General features: G+C 37.9%; 1 long non-coding RNA gene across 1 annotated transcript in view; it reads right to left on the minus strand.

The window, feature by feature from the left end:
* The window catches only part of LOC139032454 (uncharacterized), a 130,378-nt gene extending 117,508 nt beyond the window's left edge, over nucleotides 1–12,870 (minus strand). Inside the window, exons 1-2 of the long non-coding RNA XR_011485006.1 lie at nucleotides 12,476–12,870; nucleotides 11,694–11,768 (exon numbers count right to left, since the gene is read on the minus strand). This is a non-coding gene — a long non-coding RNA (uncharacterized lncRNA). The remainder of the gene's footprint in view (nucleotides 1–11,693; nucleotides 11,769–12,475) is intronic.
* Nucleotides 12,871–14,432: the final 1,562 nt, after the last annotated feature.

Genomic DNA, 14,432 nt, shown 5'->3' on the forward strand with positions numbered 1-14,432 from the left:
AAACCATGGGAAAATCACTGAAGGTTACACAGTTTATACCAAATGAAAGAATGACTCACAATTATGGGGACAAAAACCACCTCAGCCCACAAGTTCCTCCTGTTTCCTCCTGCTTTTACAGATGAGCTGTCCACACTGTTATGAAAAGCTAACCCTTCCATTTATGTACCAGATCCCACAATCTTTTGCCTAATCAAGAGCACTGATCCTGAAGTTTCCTCTCATCATCTTGACACTATTTCTTCTCTCTTTGCCAGATGTCTTCTCTTGACTTACATACATACAGTAATTTCTATCATATAAACAAGGCCTCTATTTTTAAAATTTTTTTAACAGCATCATCTTTTATGATTTTATTTTTAATTAATTTAACTGGAGGATAACTACTTTACAGTATTGTGATGGTTTCTGCCATACATCAAGATGAATTGGCCCCAGGTATACCCATGTTCCCCCCAATCCTGAACCCTGTTTGATCTCCCTTCCCACCCTATCCCTCTGGGGCTTTAGGTGCCCTCTTTCAGGCATCGAACTTGCACTGGTCACCTATTTTACATATGGCAATGTACATACTTCAGTGTTATTCTCTCAAATCATCCCACCCTCACCTTCTCCCACTGAGTCCAAAAGTCTGTCTTTACATCAGCAAAGTGTCTCCTTTGCTGCCCTGTGTGCAAGATCATCTTTCTAAATTCCACATACATGTATTAATACACAGAGCATTTGTCTTTCTCTTTCTGACTTACTTCTCTCTGTATAACAGGTTCCAGGCTCATCTAACTCATTAGAACTGACTCAAATGTGTTCCTTTTTATAGCCGAGTAATATTCTGTTGTGTATATGTACCCCAACTTCCTTTTCCATTCATCTGCCAATAGACATTTAGGTTGCTTCCATGTCCTACCTATTATAAACAGCCCTGTAATGAACACTGGGGTACATGTGTCTCTTTCAATTCTGGTTTCTTTGGGGTGTATGCCCAGCAGTGGGATTACTGGGTCATATAGCAGTTCTATTCCCAGTTTTTTTAAGGAATCTCCACACTGTGCTCCATAGCAGCTGTACCAGTTTGCATTCCCACCAACAGTGGAAGACGGTTTCCTTTTCTCCACATCCTTTCAAGCCATTTATCATTTATAGACATTTTGGTGATGGCCATTCTGACCAGCATGAGATGATACCTTGTTGTGGCTTTGATTTCCATTTCTCTAATAATGAGTGATGTTGAGTATCTTTTCATGTGTTTATTAGCCATCTGTATGTCTTCTTTGGAGAAATGTCTGTTTAAGCCTTTTGACCACTTTTTGATTGGGCTGTTCCTTTTTCTGGTATTAGCTGCATGAGCTGCTTTAAACAAGTCCTCTCTGACCTTGTTTCCCCTTTCAAGTAATACCAACATTCCATTTACTTTACATCAAAACTCTTCCAAAGTCCTAATATTCCTTTTATCCAATGTTTCTCCACCAATTCAGCCTGTTGTCTCCAATCCTCCATCATACCTGCTGTTATTAAAGTGACTGATGACTTCAAATTATCAAAAGGAATACCTAAGCCTCAGATGTCATCATTGTTGAACTTTCTGCACATTTAACATTTCGTATGTCCTTATTAAATAACTTTCTTCTCTTGGCTTTCAAAACACCATGTACTCCTGGTTTCCCCCCTTCCTTATTGTCAACTCTTCTTTGCTCATTTAATCTCATATCCTCAACCACTAAGCAAAGCTCAGTCCTAAATTTTCTACTCTTATCAATGCAAATTACCTTGTTGATTTCATCTAATCTCATTGTATTTAAATCCAATCTATAAGATAACCCTTACAAATTTAGTATCCTAATCCAAATTCCACTTCTATGAGCTTCAGTTTTAAATGTTTAACAATTTATTTGATGTCTCCACTTACATGCCCAATAACAGACATTTTGAAATTATTATATTTCAAACTGAGTTTTTTTTTTAATTTCACCCCATCAGCCTACCAAAATTTTTCATTATCTTATCCATCTTAGTAATTGGAATCCTTTCAGTTCCTAAGGCCAAACCATTTGGATTTATTCCTGATTTTAAATTAACTAGCAAAATCTATTGCCTGTTCTTACCAATACATTCAGAAAACTCATCACTGATAGTACCACTCTGATCCAAATCAACAGTATCTCATGCCTCAATCATTACAGCAGTATCTAATTGTTTTCCCATCTTCAGGGACTGTACATTCTCTTAATGGTAGATGATCCATTATCTACATGATTATTTAAAATGTACCTCAGAACATAATCCCATAACCCCCACATAACCACTATTTCACTCAGAGGAAAAAGCCAAAATTCATGCAGTGCCTTCCATAAGCCGACATGGTCTAGCCCCTCACTGCCCCTCTGATTTTCTCTTCCCCTCTACTCCATCACCCTACTCCAGCGGCACTGATAACCTTGCTGTCTCTTCATACCTAAGGGCTTTATGTTCACTCTTCCCTTGCCTGGGATATTCTTCTCCAAGGTATTTACCATCCGTGGATCAATACTACTGTTCATTTCATTCAGGCCTTAGATCAAATATCATCCTTTCATTGAGCCCTTTCCTGCCCATCCTTCCCTGTCCCCTTTTCCAAGGTCATTCCTTTTTAACCCTGATCACTATCTATGTCTATCTACCTACCTACCTATTTATCTGCTGACTGCTGGTTTTCACGAAGACAGGGATTTCTTCTTGTTTGTTTTGTTCATCTACTGAATCTCTGGTACCTAAAAAAAGTTTCTGGCTCCTAATAGAAAATTAATATTTGTTTAATGACAATGAATAAATGAATGGACCAGTTTTAGGGAGGTTAAAATGCTATGGAGTTTTAATAGTGAGATATAACTATAATAATCCTATAAAAGTTACTTAGTATATAAGCTATCGATGTCAGTGTGGAGAACGTCAAATTTAAGTCTCTACAGAACTTGTGGCACGTGCAAAATAGAGCTGTGTCGCTGTCTAGTTGGAGACCAACAGGCTCGCATTACTCTAGCTGTCTTTTCTTTTCCCTGCTGTCTCACCGTGTCCATGGTTAGCCAGATGGCTCTACACAGTGCCTAGACACAGCACGAAGTAATACCAAAGCACATCATGAGAAACTCATGCTCTTTTTATTTTGTCATTCTTCCTTTCACAAATCTTGCTTTTTAACTAAGAGAATAAGGGCTTCTGAGACAGAATTTTCAGGGAGCAACCATATTTACAGGTAGGATTTTGGTTTTATTATTTCTGCCAAATACATATTTTTATACAGAGCAAAGAATACTGGTCTTCCATTCGTATTCTTGGCATAAAGTCCACCTCTAAGATGCAGTTATTTAATAAACAAAAAATGAATTGAGGAGAAATGTTGAGTGATTAACAATTTTTTGACCTGTAAATATGGCAAAAATAATTAAGGCAATAAAAGAGTAAGTATATATTTTAAAATGTCAGTGGAATAGGCAAATGACTATGTTTGAGAAAATGGTGGTTATTTATCTATCCCAGATTGAAGTATTTAAACAATAATATTGTTTGGGGCCTAGCATAAAACTTCAGAAAAAAGGACAGACAGACATAAAATAAATCTCTTTAACTTCTCTGTGGATCCCTTGAGGCACAGCAAGTGGTCTTTAAAATTAGTTAATACATGTCTAATTAATGAGGCTTGGTACTTGAACATCTGCATTTTGCTCATTTATTTTCCTTCTCCAACAGAATAAACCTCTGAACAAATTGTATATAATAGGGTCAATTAGTAGAGAAGAAGCCTGAACATCTTTAGAGAAGATGTGAGAAGGTATGGTTGGCTTAAGATTAAAACTAATTGTCTTACTTCATTTGTTCTCATTTCTTTTTCTCTGCAAGTTTAAATAAAGTACTCATAAATTTCAGATTAAAACAAAGAAAAAGCCAAGGTAAATTTATGACAAAGATAACAGCACTGTGTTTTGCAGGCCATTTACTTCATTCCAGCCTTTTCCTTATCTGTGGTGGTTAGGAAGCCTGAGCAAAATTTCCAAGAATTAAACATATTTCTAGATATCTCGTCCACCCAACTCCCCTTGGAGACAGAAGTTATCATTGTCTCCCACTTTTCAATATGGTCGTGCTTCCTATAATCTTCTTATGATACCATTTCTCTCCTCTGAAACTGACACCTCCATTGTTCTCTACCACACTGTATTTTGAAGCCCAAACAAGTCCAAGCTCCTCACGCAGACTTCCTAGATGATTCTCGCCACCAGGACCTTATTGAGCTCTCTGCATTATCATTTTCAATAACAAAATTAAAATTTGGTTATGAACAGGCTATTTTCTGTTGCACAAAATTAGCAATTTATTGTATACAGTTTTGTTCTCAACCATCACTTCATGTATCTAACATGTGTCTTTTAATTACTAGGTTATATCATGTTACTTTTGATCCCTACAGAACTTTGTGTGTGTCATGCACAATCATCCCATAAATTCATGATCTTGTAAACCATGTGGAACACAGATGTCAGTAACTTACATGTCCTAATTATGTAAGAGAATGCCTGCATGTATTTTGAAATTCCTGTTCTTGCTGATGAAATGCTTATATTTAATAAATGCCCAGCTGTGGCAGCTAAAATTAACACATCTTCCTTTAACGTTAAGTAGAATTCTCTGTAAGCCTGCACTGGAGCGGAATGTAGTATCTGCCAATTTTTAGAACCTCTAGGAAAATAGGGCACCTTTTAGCACAACTGACAGAAGCATCAGTGTGTCTAACACTGGAGGCTTCACCTTCCTAAATTTGTAAGTATTATATAATTATATTCATAATAATGAAACTTACCATTTAGTGATACATTTACTGGGTTCCAGAAACTTAAGAATTTTACATGTGTAAAAATTGTATCATCCTCCTGACAACTTTATCAGATGGTATAACTGTTTCCCTGATTTTACAAATGAGTAAACTGAGGCCTGCATATCACATAAAAGAGCCAGAAATAAAACTCAGGCTAGTCCATTCTAAAGTTAAATGCATTAAAATATTAAGACCTTAGTCAATTAACAAAAGACAACAAGGTAACCTCAGTGAGCGAACATATCAATAATTCAGAATCACCTATCACGTCCCAATCAACCAGTTGCCACTCTACCTTAAGGAAGACTACCCCCAAGCAGAGCTTCTATCACCAGGAAGCAAGCGATATCAAAGAGCGCCTCCTTCTCCTCTCTGTTTCTAACACACTTGTTCTGCCTTGGATGATCCTCTTTCAGTCCTCTTGCTCCATCCCACCATCTTCCTTCTTTGCTAGATTTTAGCTGTATCTTAGAACCATTACTTACCAATATGCTTCAGAAACATTCCCTACTAAGTACAGATGTGCCTCTCTACACATACCCAAGTCACCACACTCCTTCAACTGAGTATATTAATAACATATGGAGTGTCCTTTTTCTATGGGAGACAACTACTCACTACCAAATTCACTAAATTTCTTCTGTATGTAAAACATAATCCCAGCAATTGTGAAAGCCACAGAACATCATGACAGAGCTTCTATCATCATGGATTCTAGACTCTGCATTTGAATCTATGAAGGAATATTCGTTTCCTATCGCCGCTACGACAAATTATCACAAATTTACTAGCTTAAAATAACATGAGTTGATTATCTTACAATCCTGCAGGTTAGAAGTCCAACACTAAATTCAAGATGTAGTTAGGGCTGTGCTTTTTTCAGGGGATACACCATTTTCTTGCACATTGCAGCTTCTAGATGCTGCCCACATTCTTTGTTTCATAATCCCTTCCTCCATTTTCAAAGTCATCATCTTTGCATCTCTGTGCCTTTCTTCTATAGCCACAGATCTCTCTATGCCTCTCTTCTTCTGTATCTTTCCTCCAATTAAGTACCTTTGTGATTATACTGTGGTACCCTGGATAATCCAAAATAATATCCTTATTTTAATGTCAATTGATTGAAGGTATTAAGTCCACCTGCAATCTCAAGTCTACTTTGTCAGGTAACTGGTGTATATATATATATATATAATATATGTATAATATATATATATATATATATATATATAGAGAGAGAGAGAGAGAGACGTTACAGGAATCAGGACAAAGACTTTTTTCTTTATGGAAATAGCTCTATTCTGCTCATCAAGAAGGGTAAAGGAGAAGAACATCAAAGGGAAAAGGATCCACAGGAAAAATAGGACAGAAAAAAAGAAAAACACAGATTTTTCAGGGAACAGTCAAGGATAGAATTCCCACCTACTGTTCCTTCAAAATATCTTGCAGACCTTACAGATTACTGACAAGATTGCAAGAACATGAATATTTTCTGTATGGCGGTCTCATTTTTGAAACTAAGTTATAAAATATTAATAAATAACTAGAGGGGAAGAGAGAGAGAGGTGAGTGAAGGAAATCCAAGAGATCAGTCTTAAATGCTATTAAGTTAGCAGATTTACTCTAGCCAAAACTTTAAATCCTGATCTTTCTCTTGTAGTTTTAGCACATCAATACAACTCTTAGAAAGTAGGCATTACTCAGTCATTAAAAAGAATACATTTGAATCAGTTCTAATGAGATGGATAAAAGTGGAGTCCATTATACAGAGTGAAATAAGCCAGAAAGATAAACACCAATACAGTATACTAACACATATATATGGAATTTAGAAAGATGGTAATGATAACTCCATATGCAAGACAGAAAAAGAGACACAGATGTATAGAACAGATTTTGGACTCTATGGGAGAAGGCGAGGGTGGGATGTTTCAAGAAAACAGCATCGAAACATGTATATTATCAAGTGTGAAACAGATCGCCAGTCCAGGTTGGATGCATGAGCAAGTGCTCTGGGCTGGTGCACTGGGATGACCCAGAGGGATGGGATGGGGAGGGAGGTGGGAGGGGGGTTCAGGATGGGGAACACGTGTAAATCCATGGCTGATTCATGTCAATGTATGGCAAAAACCACTACAATACTGTAAAGGAATTAGCCTCCAACTAATAAAAGTAAATGGAAAAAAATTTAAAAAGAAATAAATAAGAAAGTAGGCTATCTTCAACCAATACTCAAGCAGTGCATGAGCGAAAGAGACAGAAAGAAGGGGAGGAGTGGGATGGGGTAAGTGTTGCCTACTGAGATGCCAGCTTCAGCCCTCTTGATGTCCAGGCACAGAACACTTGTTTAGACCCGCTAAGGGCCTCTGACTGGAGTCAAGATATAGAATGTTGGGTTCTAAGATGAAGAGCATGGAGTTATACTTGTGATGGACCACACATCTGCACAGTACTTTTGGTGAGAGATCATACAATCACTTTTAAATAGTGAGAGCATCTGAAAGAAGTCCCTGGACAGAAAAAAGTTCATCAATATTATTAACAGTTTTTCTTTATCTCTTTAAAATAAAATTACCTAAATTATCATCAAGCTCAAAGACCCAAGCAGGCTATGTCATACTGTTTAGCATTTGGTCGTACATCATTATCTACTATTCTATAATTGTTCTGCAACCTTGACATCTTCCCAACTCACTTACATGCTCTTTAAGACCACCTTTTAAAAAAGTTCTCATGCTTCTAGCCATACAGATTAGTACGCAATGGATGTAAACGAATACAGCTGAAAGGTCCTGGTCAAAAATACTACCCTTGAATCAATTTATATTTCAAATGCAATCATTACTCAAATATGTTTGAACTTTATGGGGGGCTTCACTGCAACTACTGCAGATATTTATGATCATATTTGACATCATAGTACAGCCAGAAATTACAAAAGGAGTAATACTACCATATGCTGCATAATGACCGTGTGGTAGAAACCATTCATTTTAAGTATTCTGTAGGCATTATCTCCTTGTATCTTCATCAAAACTCTAGATCACAAATCACTGTAAAATTTAAATGAAGGATTTACCTAAAGTCCTAAACACAGAATCTTACCCACCAATGATCAGTGAAAGGTGGCAGAATATATAACACCAGAACATGATTGCAGGAGTTTAGGACATGCTACCCCCAAAATATGCCACTTTGGTATACTGATTATTTTGCACTGGAAGCACTAGCAATTCAACAGCAAATTCAGGGAAAGGCTTTCTGTGAACTGCTCTTGTCTGTCTAAAAACATAGTCTCCAAAAGAAAACCAGCGGTCACAGATCCCCTCCCCTGGAGTTTCATCCCCCAAGAAAGATGGACTCTTATCAGAGGAGAGATGACTATAAATTGACACCATATCCAGACAAACTTTGTCTCAAACTGTCACACCTCCCATCTATTCTTCGAAGATCCTGTTTAACTTTCCCTAGAAGTCATTCACTCTCCTCTAAGAGGCCTGTATTTCCCCTTCCTTTTATTAAGATGATATTTAATTCTGAATACTAAGCCACTTCAGGAAGTTAATAATTTTTCCCTGGGTATCTCTCATAGGTACATGAGCTACACATGTTAATAAACTTCTGCTTGTTTTCTCTTGTTAATAATCTTTTAATGCAGGGGTCTCAGCTAAAAATTCAAAAGGGCAGATGCAAATTTATTTTTCCTCCTTTACAATCGGCCGTCAAAAACTGTCAGCTACTTTTTAATTTTTATACTATATCTTTCGTGAAAACAACTGGAATTCAATAATTACAGTGACCCATTTCTGGGTATTTAATAAAAATTAACAACACAACAACTAACAAGACATTAACAACGGAATAATAAGTTATTCCAACCTGGTATGGCTCATTTTCTTGCCCCTGGATTCTTCCTAGTATGCATAAGCATTCGCAGTTTTTCCCAATGAGAGCAGACAGCTTGCTTAATTTTATTTCTGTGGAATCAAAACTATTCCTTAACTAAAGTTTTTAAGTGAAAGGCCTTGGTTGACTGAATTATAACAACCAGTCATTTCAAAGCATCAACTAAAGCAATGTGAGCCCTCAGAAGAGCTGAATGTATTAATGAAATGGCCTCCCCATGGAGAGAAATACAAAAGAGTCCTATTTTCTCTGTTTGAAAATAAAGCATGCAGTTTTCAGGGGTCCAGACCATTAAAAAAGGATGATGCTTTTGCTCTTTGGTTTGGAGGACAGAACAATTAGGTGGTGGGAAGCACACCTACATATCTCGGGTGAGGGTGTGTCAGAAAGACCTACTTATAGTTTTGGAAGGGTGAGCAATCCATGCAGAACCTGAGGCAAGTAACAAATGAGTCTGAGTATCTTTGAAAAAATGTTGCATACTATAGCAGAACTTGAAAGAAAGTAGGCTTTTCTTTAATTTTTGGAATTAAGTACAGTAGTAATTGCCATTATAATTCATCTAGCATCAAAGCAAGCTTGTGGAAAAGAGCTTGGGGTGCTGTTCTTCAAAGGGCTTCTTTATTTCTCAGGATTTAGCATTGCCCTTCAGCCAAAACCACCAAAGAAGTCTCACCTGCTATTTCAGTGTAAACTTAAAATATTAATGGTGCTGAAGAGCAGTACTGCCTCTGGAAAGGCATCTATCATTTTGCAACCGTATTTTACTGTCCAGGGAACTGAGATACTTCAATGCTGAAATGGAAACTGGTGGGGGAGGAAGGGCAGATTTTCTACTCCTTTTCAATCCATATTTTTCATGAAAGTAGAACTATGAAACTCTTTTCCCCCCCAGACTTTAAGACCCCAGGGTACATTTCAAGTCTTGAATATCTCTACCTTGTTCCATTTTGCTTTCACAGCTCTTCTTCACCATCTCTGCAGTATGAGAGCAAAATTTTAGAGTCTCATTTTGATATACTTCCTATTAGGACAAGTAATAATTTCAAGTAGTAGGAAAATCACCTGGGTAATAAAATACCTCACTTTATATATTTAAATAAAATGATATTAGTTTTGAGATGATTGAAAAAGAAATAATTTACTTTTTAGATTGTTTTTACATCCATTTTACTTCATTCTTTCACACTATTCACTAAATTCATAGGTGTGCCAATAATGAAAATATGTTGGAAAACCATTCATTAAACCAAAAGACATAAAAAACCAACTTTGGTGAAAAATATTACCCTCTTTCATATACTGATTTAATATTTTATTGAGCTGTCTGCAGTAACATACTAGCAATAATAATAAAAAACAGCATCATTGAAAATTTACAGTGGCATTGTAATGAGTAAGTCCTTAGCAGCCATTATTTTATTTTATCCTCATAGCAAACTCTATGTGGAAGGTACTATGTGTTATTTCACAAATGAGAATAACGAAGCATAGTATGGCTTAAAGTCCTTACCTAAGATCACACATGTACATCGAAGTCAGGATTTGAACCCAGGCAGGAAGTGTGACAACCAATGACCACACTCTAAAGCTTATCATTCAGTTTGAAGAGGATGTCTATGTCTTTTCTTTTCCCATATGGGAAAATGGAATGAGGAAACGGAAATCTGGTATTTAATAAAAACTAGTGTGCACAAAAGGCTTTCCAGGTGGCTCAGTGAAAAAGAATCCTCCTGCCAATGCAGGACATGCAGGTTTGATCCCTGGGTCAGGAAGATCCCCTGGAGAAAGAAATGGCAACCCACTCCAGTATTCTTGCCTGGGAAATCCCACAGACAGAGAAGCCTGGTAGGCTACAGTCCACAGGGTTGCAGGAGAACCAGGCATGACTTAGCAACTAAACAACATTGAGATCGTATCGTTTCATCCTGGTGCCTTTGTTTTTGTATAGCACAGAAACAGTGAGATGTTTCTAAAATGTTGGAGGTGTTCAGGTGCTTTACAGTATTAACTCACTTAATCTGCATGATAACCCAATTAAGTAGATATTGTTTTTATACCCATTTTCCAATGAAGCATCTTCAACACAAAAAATTTTGGTAATTTACTGAAGATTATGAAGCTGGTAAATGGCAACATATATTCATACATACTTCCCCATAGCCAATGTGAATCTCATTATCAGTTCAATGAAGTGGATGTTTCCTACACTGAGAGGAGACTCTTTTATTAATACCTATGCCCTAACCAAGGCAGGCTGGTATGTGACTCAGAAACTAGGTATTTCTGTTTTCTATCCTCTGGGACTCTTATTGTTTTTTCACAAGGTTCACTGGACTAATTCCAGTTTCTTACATAATTGCTAAGTTACTCCTAACTTAGTTCTCCTTACTTACTCCTAACTCCTAAGTTAGTTCCTTGTAAAACAGTGGCCTTCATAGTTGTCTAAAGAAAGAAAAGCCAGTTAAGCAGTTGTATATAAGTGAGCAATGGTGGAACAGGTTTTTCTCCCTGGAAGGTTTCATACCAACTTCTCCAATGCTCTAAGGAATGCCTTTGACAAGCTGCAAAATCATACTCTTCAAAACTCACTATTTGTATGAACTGCATGACAGTATGACAGGAATTCTGAAACTGGATATTACAAATAATACTGTTAATACCAAATTTATTCCTTAAATATGTATTTTCTCACATGTTTTTAAAACTAATAAATATTTCTGACATATTTTTATAACAAAAAATTGTGATTATCTCTGGAAGTTATCTTAGTAGTTTCAAAAGGTGCAAATAAGCAAGTGAATAGAGGTAAGTGGAGAGAAATTCTGAGTGAAACAAGAACCATAAGGGTAGTTTAATTGGCTTAACTGGGTCATCAGCCATAGTTAAATACACCTGGGGCTACTGACCATCTTGACACAAGGAAATCGTTTCTACACAGTACCTTTAGGAGTCTTGTCTTCTCTCTTTTCTTTTTCCAAATGTCGATGAGAGACGAATGATCAACCAGTCCTGCCAACTGAAATAGTCATCTTTTCAGTTTATCTCCAGAAGATTAAATGTAGTTCATGAAAGTTAATTTTATATAATCTAAAAGTCCGCATATTACTGAAAATGTGATCAGCGACTTTTCATGATGAATTTGGAAAAGACCAAACTGAAGTCCTTTTTTATATAATTTCCTACTGAAAATTATTATACTTTAAATAATTTGACTTAATTACAAACACTTAAGCTGATACATGTGCCATGGTAATGGATTACATGACCACATCATTTCCTGAGAGAAAGTAGTATCTCTTCAATAAGAATTGAACTGAAACTGTAACCCCACTAGTAAGTATGGTTATTTCCTTACTCACAGCTGCGTTTCTACTAATAGCATTCTTAAAATCACTAATATCTTATGCCTTTTAAATTAATTTATCCTTTCCATGCAACAAACAGCTCACTAAAAAAAGTCTAGATGCCAGGAGTTACTCACCCGTTCACCATTTAAGTCCACCATTCCTTTTTCTGTAACTGCAGAGTTCAGTGCTACAACTTGTTTCTAAAACTCACAAGTATCTTCTTTGGAACGCAGACCTGCGCTCTACAGAACTACCTACTTGTCCTCTGCCTCAGTGAACTTTCAATCATAAGAAACACCTGTTGGAGGAGGCCATCTAGAGGCTGTGCTCACTAGTTGACCCTCAAGTTGAATCCAGGCAACTGGGGGCTCCTCACCTTCTCCCTTGTCCTTAGAGTGTGTGTTCTGCCATCATTCCCACCCGAGGAGCTGGTTCCGGGAGTAGTCTCGAGAGAGAGAAAGGTGATGTTGAGACCATTTTGAAGCTAAGGCGACTGAACGCTACTGAAGCCTCTGTATAAACTTTAAGACTCTGGCAGGTGGGTGTAGAAGGTGATTTCTTCCTCTCGCGGGGGCCCAAGACAAGCGTTATTCGTGTTTCCTTGCTTCTTAAACCTGCCGCCAACACAGAGGCAACCTCACGCTGCCTCTATCCTGCTTCTAACCAGATACTGAACTGTTTTTAAGCTGTAACAGAACGAAACTGCGACTCACGCAGTAGACATGCGCAGAGGAGAGAGTTTTTACCTCAAAACTCTCCCCTCTCACGGAACCAAAGAACCCAGGGTATGACCCGGAACCTGAACGTCCCGGACCCTTTTTAAAAGGACGAATCTATTACCCAGAAATCTGTGCTGCTGAAGCCCTTTCCCCACACCTTCCCATAAATCATCAAGTTCCAGAGCCCTCCAGCAGTGAAATCCTGCCCTGCCAGGACCTCAGCATACGAGCTGTCCTCTCCTGATTTATAGAAGTTTGACAGATTTGAGCCTGGCCTCCTGTCTTATTGCCAGCCGAACTCACAATACTTTTTCTTAAATCAAAAGCTTGTGCCATAGTACTGGTGCCGATGGGTATCAGACTTATACGGCCACCTACCAATCTAGAATGGTCGCCCTCTTTCTTCGCTGTCTCCGTGCCCTGGGGTATGGGAGCCATTCTGTGAACCTCCAACACCCTCACTCCCTTGCCCTGCCTCTTCAGGACTCAACCTAACAAGGCTAGCTCATCCAAGTTTCATGTCAGTCAGACAAAACGGGATCAATAGTTTATTCTCAGGAAAAGAGGTATGGTCGTGGGTTATGGACTTAAGCAAAAAAGAAACTTGCAGAAAGGAACAAGAGGAACTTATTTTGTTACTTACGCTATGAAGTGAAAAGAAAACATAAAAATTACTTGTGCTTCATGAAGATCACAGCTCTACCGCTGCAGTTCTCATCTTGGACAGAATTCTGTTGTACTCATGATGCCACTTACTCTGGTCCCACCTCTCTATGAAGCAAGTTACTATGTCTGAAATTGCATCCCATCTGTGACAAACATTCTTCTTCAAAGATTCCATTATACTTTGAGTTTGGAAAAATCCACTTTACATATGTAATCCTTATGCAAGTGCAATCTGTGCACTGCACATGAAGACTCTGCTTTCACACCAAAACCCTGATTCTGTTTTCTTTTGCCTCTGATTTTCAATCAGTAATTTTCCTCCTCTGATTCCAAGAGAAAGACCAAAATTCAAAAATGTACATAGCCCCTCCATAATTTGTATGTGTGTTATGTATAATCAAATTATGGGCTTCTTCCCTGCAGAAGCTTAACTTTCAGAGGTCAGATGTGTGTCATAATCTGCAGGAACACCCTGGTTTTCATGCTGGTGAAAGTGAAAGTGAAGTTGCTCAGCTGTGTCCGACTCTCAGCGACCCCCTAGACTGCAGCCTACCTGGCTCCTCAGTCCATGGGATTTTCCAAGCAAGAGTACTGGAGTGGGTTGCCATTGCCTTCTCCACTGGTACACATATATTAACCCTAAACAGTTTCCCACTTAAAATGTTCCACCAGAATCATGTACAAGTGTATGTAGACTTGGACCTCCCTATCCCCAAAAAGGAATAAAATAACTTGGTGTTTCGCAACCAGCTAAGACCATAATTTGGCCATCTGATGTGAAGAACTGACTCATTGGAAAAGACCCTAATGCTGGGAAAGATTGAAGGCAGGAGGAGAAGGGGACACAGAGGATGAGACTTTTGGATGGCATCACCAACTCAATGGATGAGTAACTTTGAGTAAGCTCTGGGAATTGGTAATGGACAGGGAAGCCTGGTGTGCTGCAGT

This window comes from Odocoileus virginianus, chromosome 3 (genome assembly GCF_023699985.2).
Source record: "Odocoileus virginianus isolate 20LAN1187 ecotype Illinois chromosome 3, Ovbor_1.2, whole genome shotgun sequence".
Lineage (NCBI taxonomy): Eukaryota > Metazoa > Chordata > Mammalia > Artiodactyla > Cervidae > Odocoileus > Odocoileus virginianus.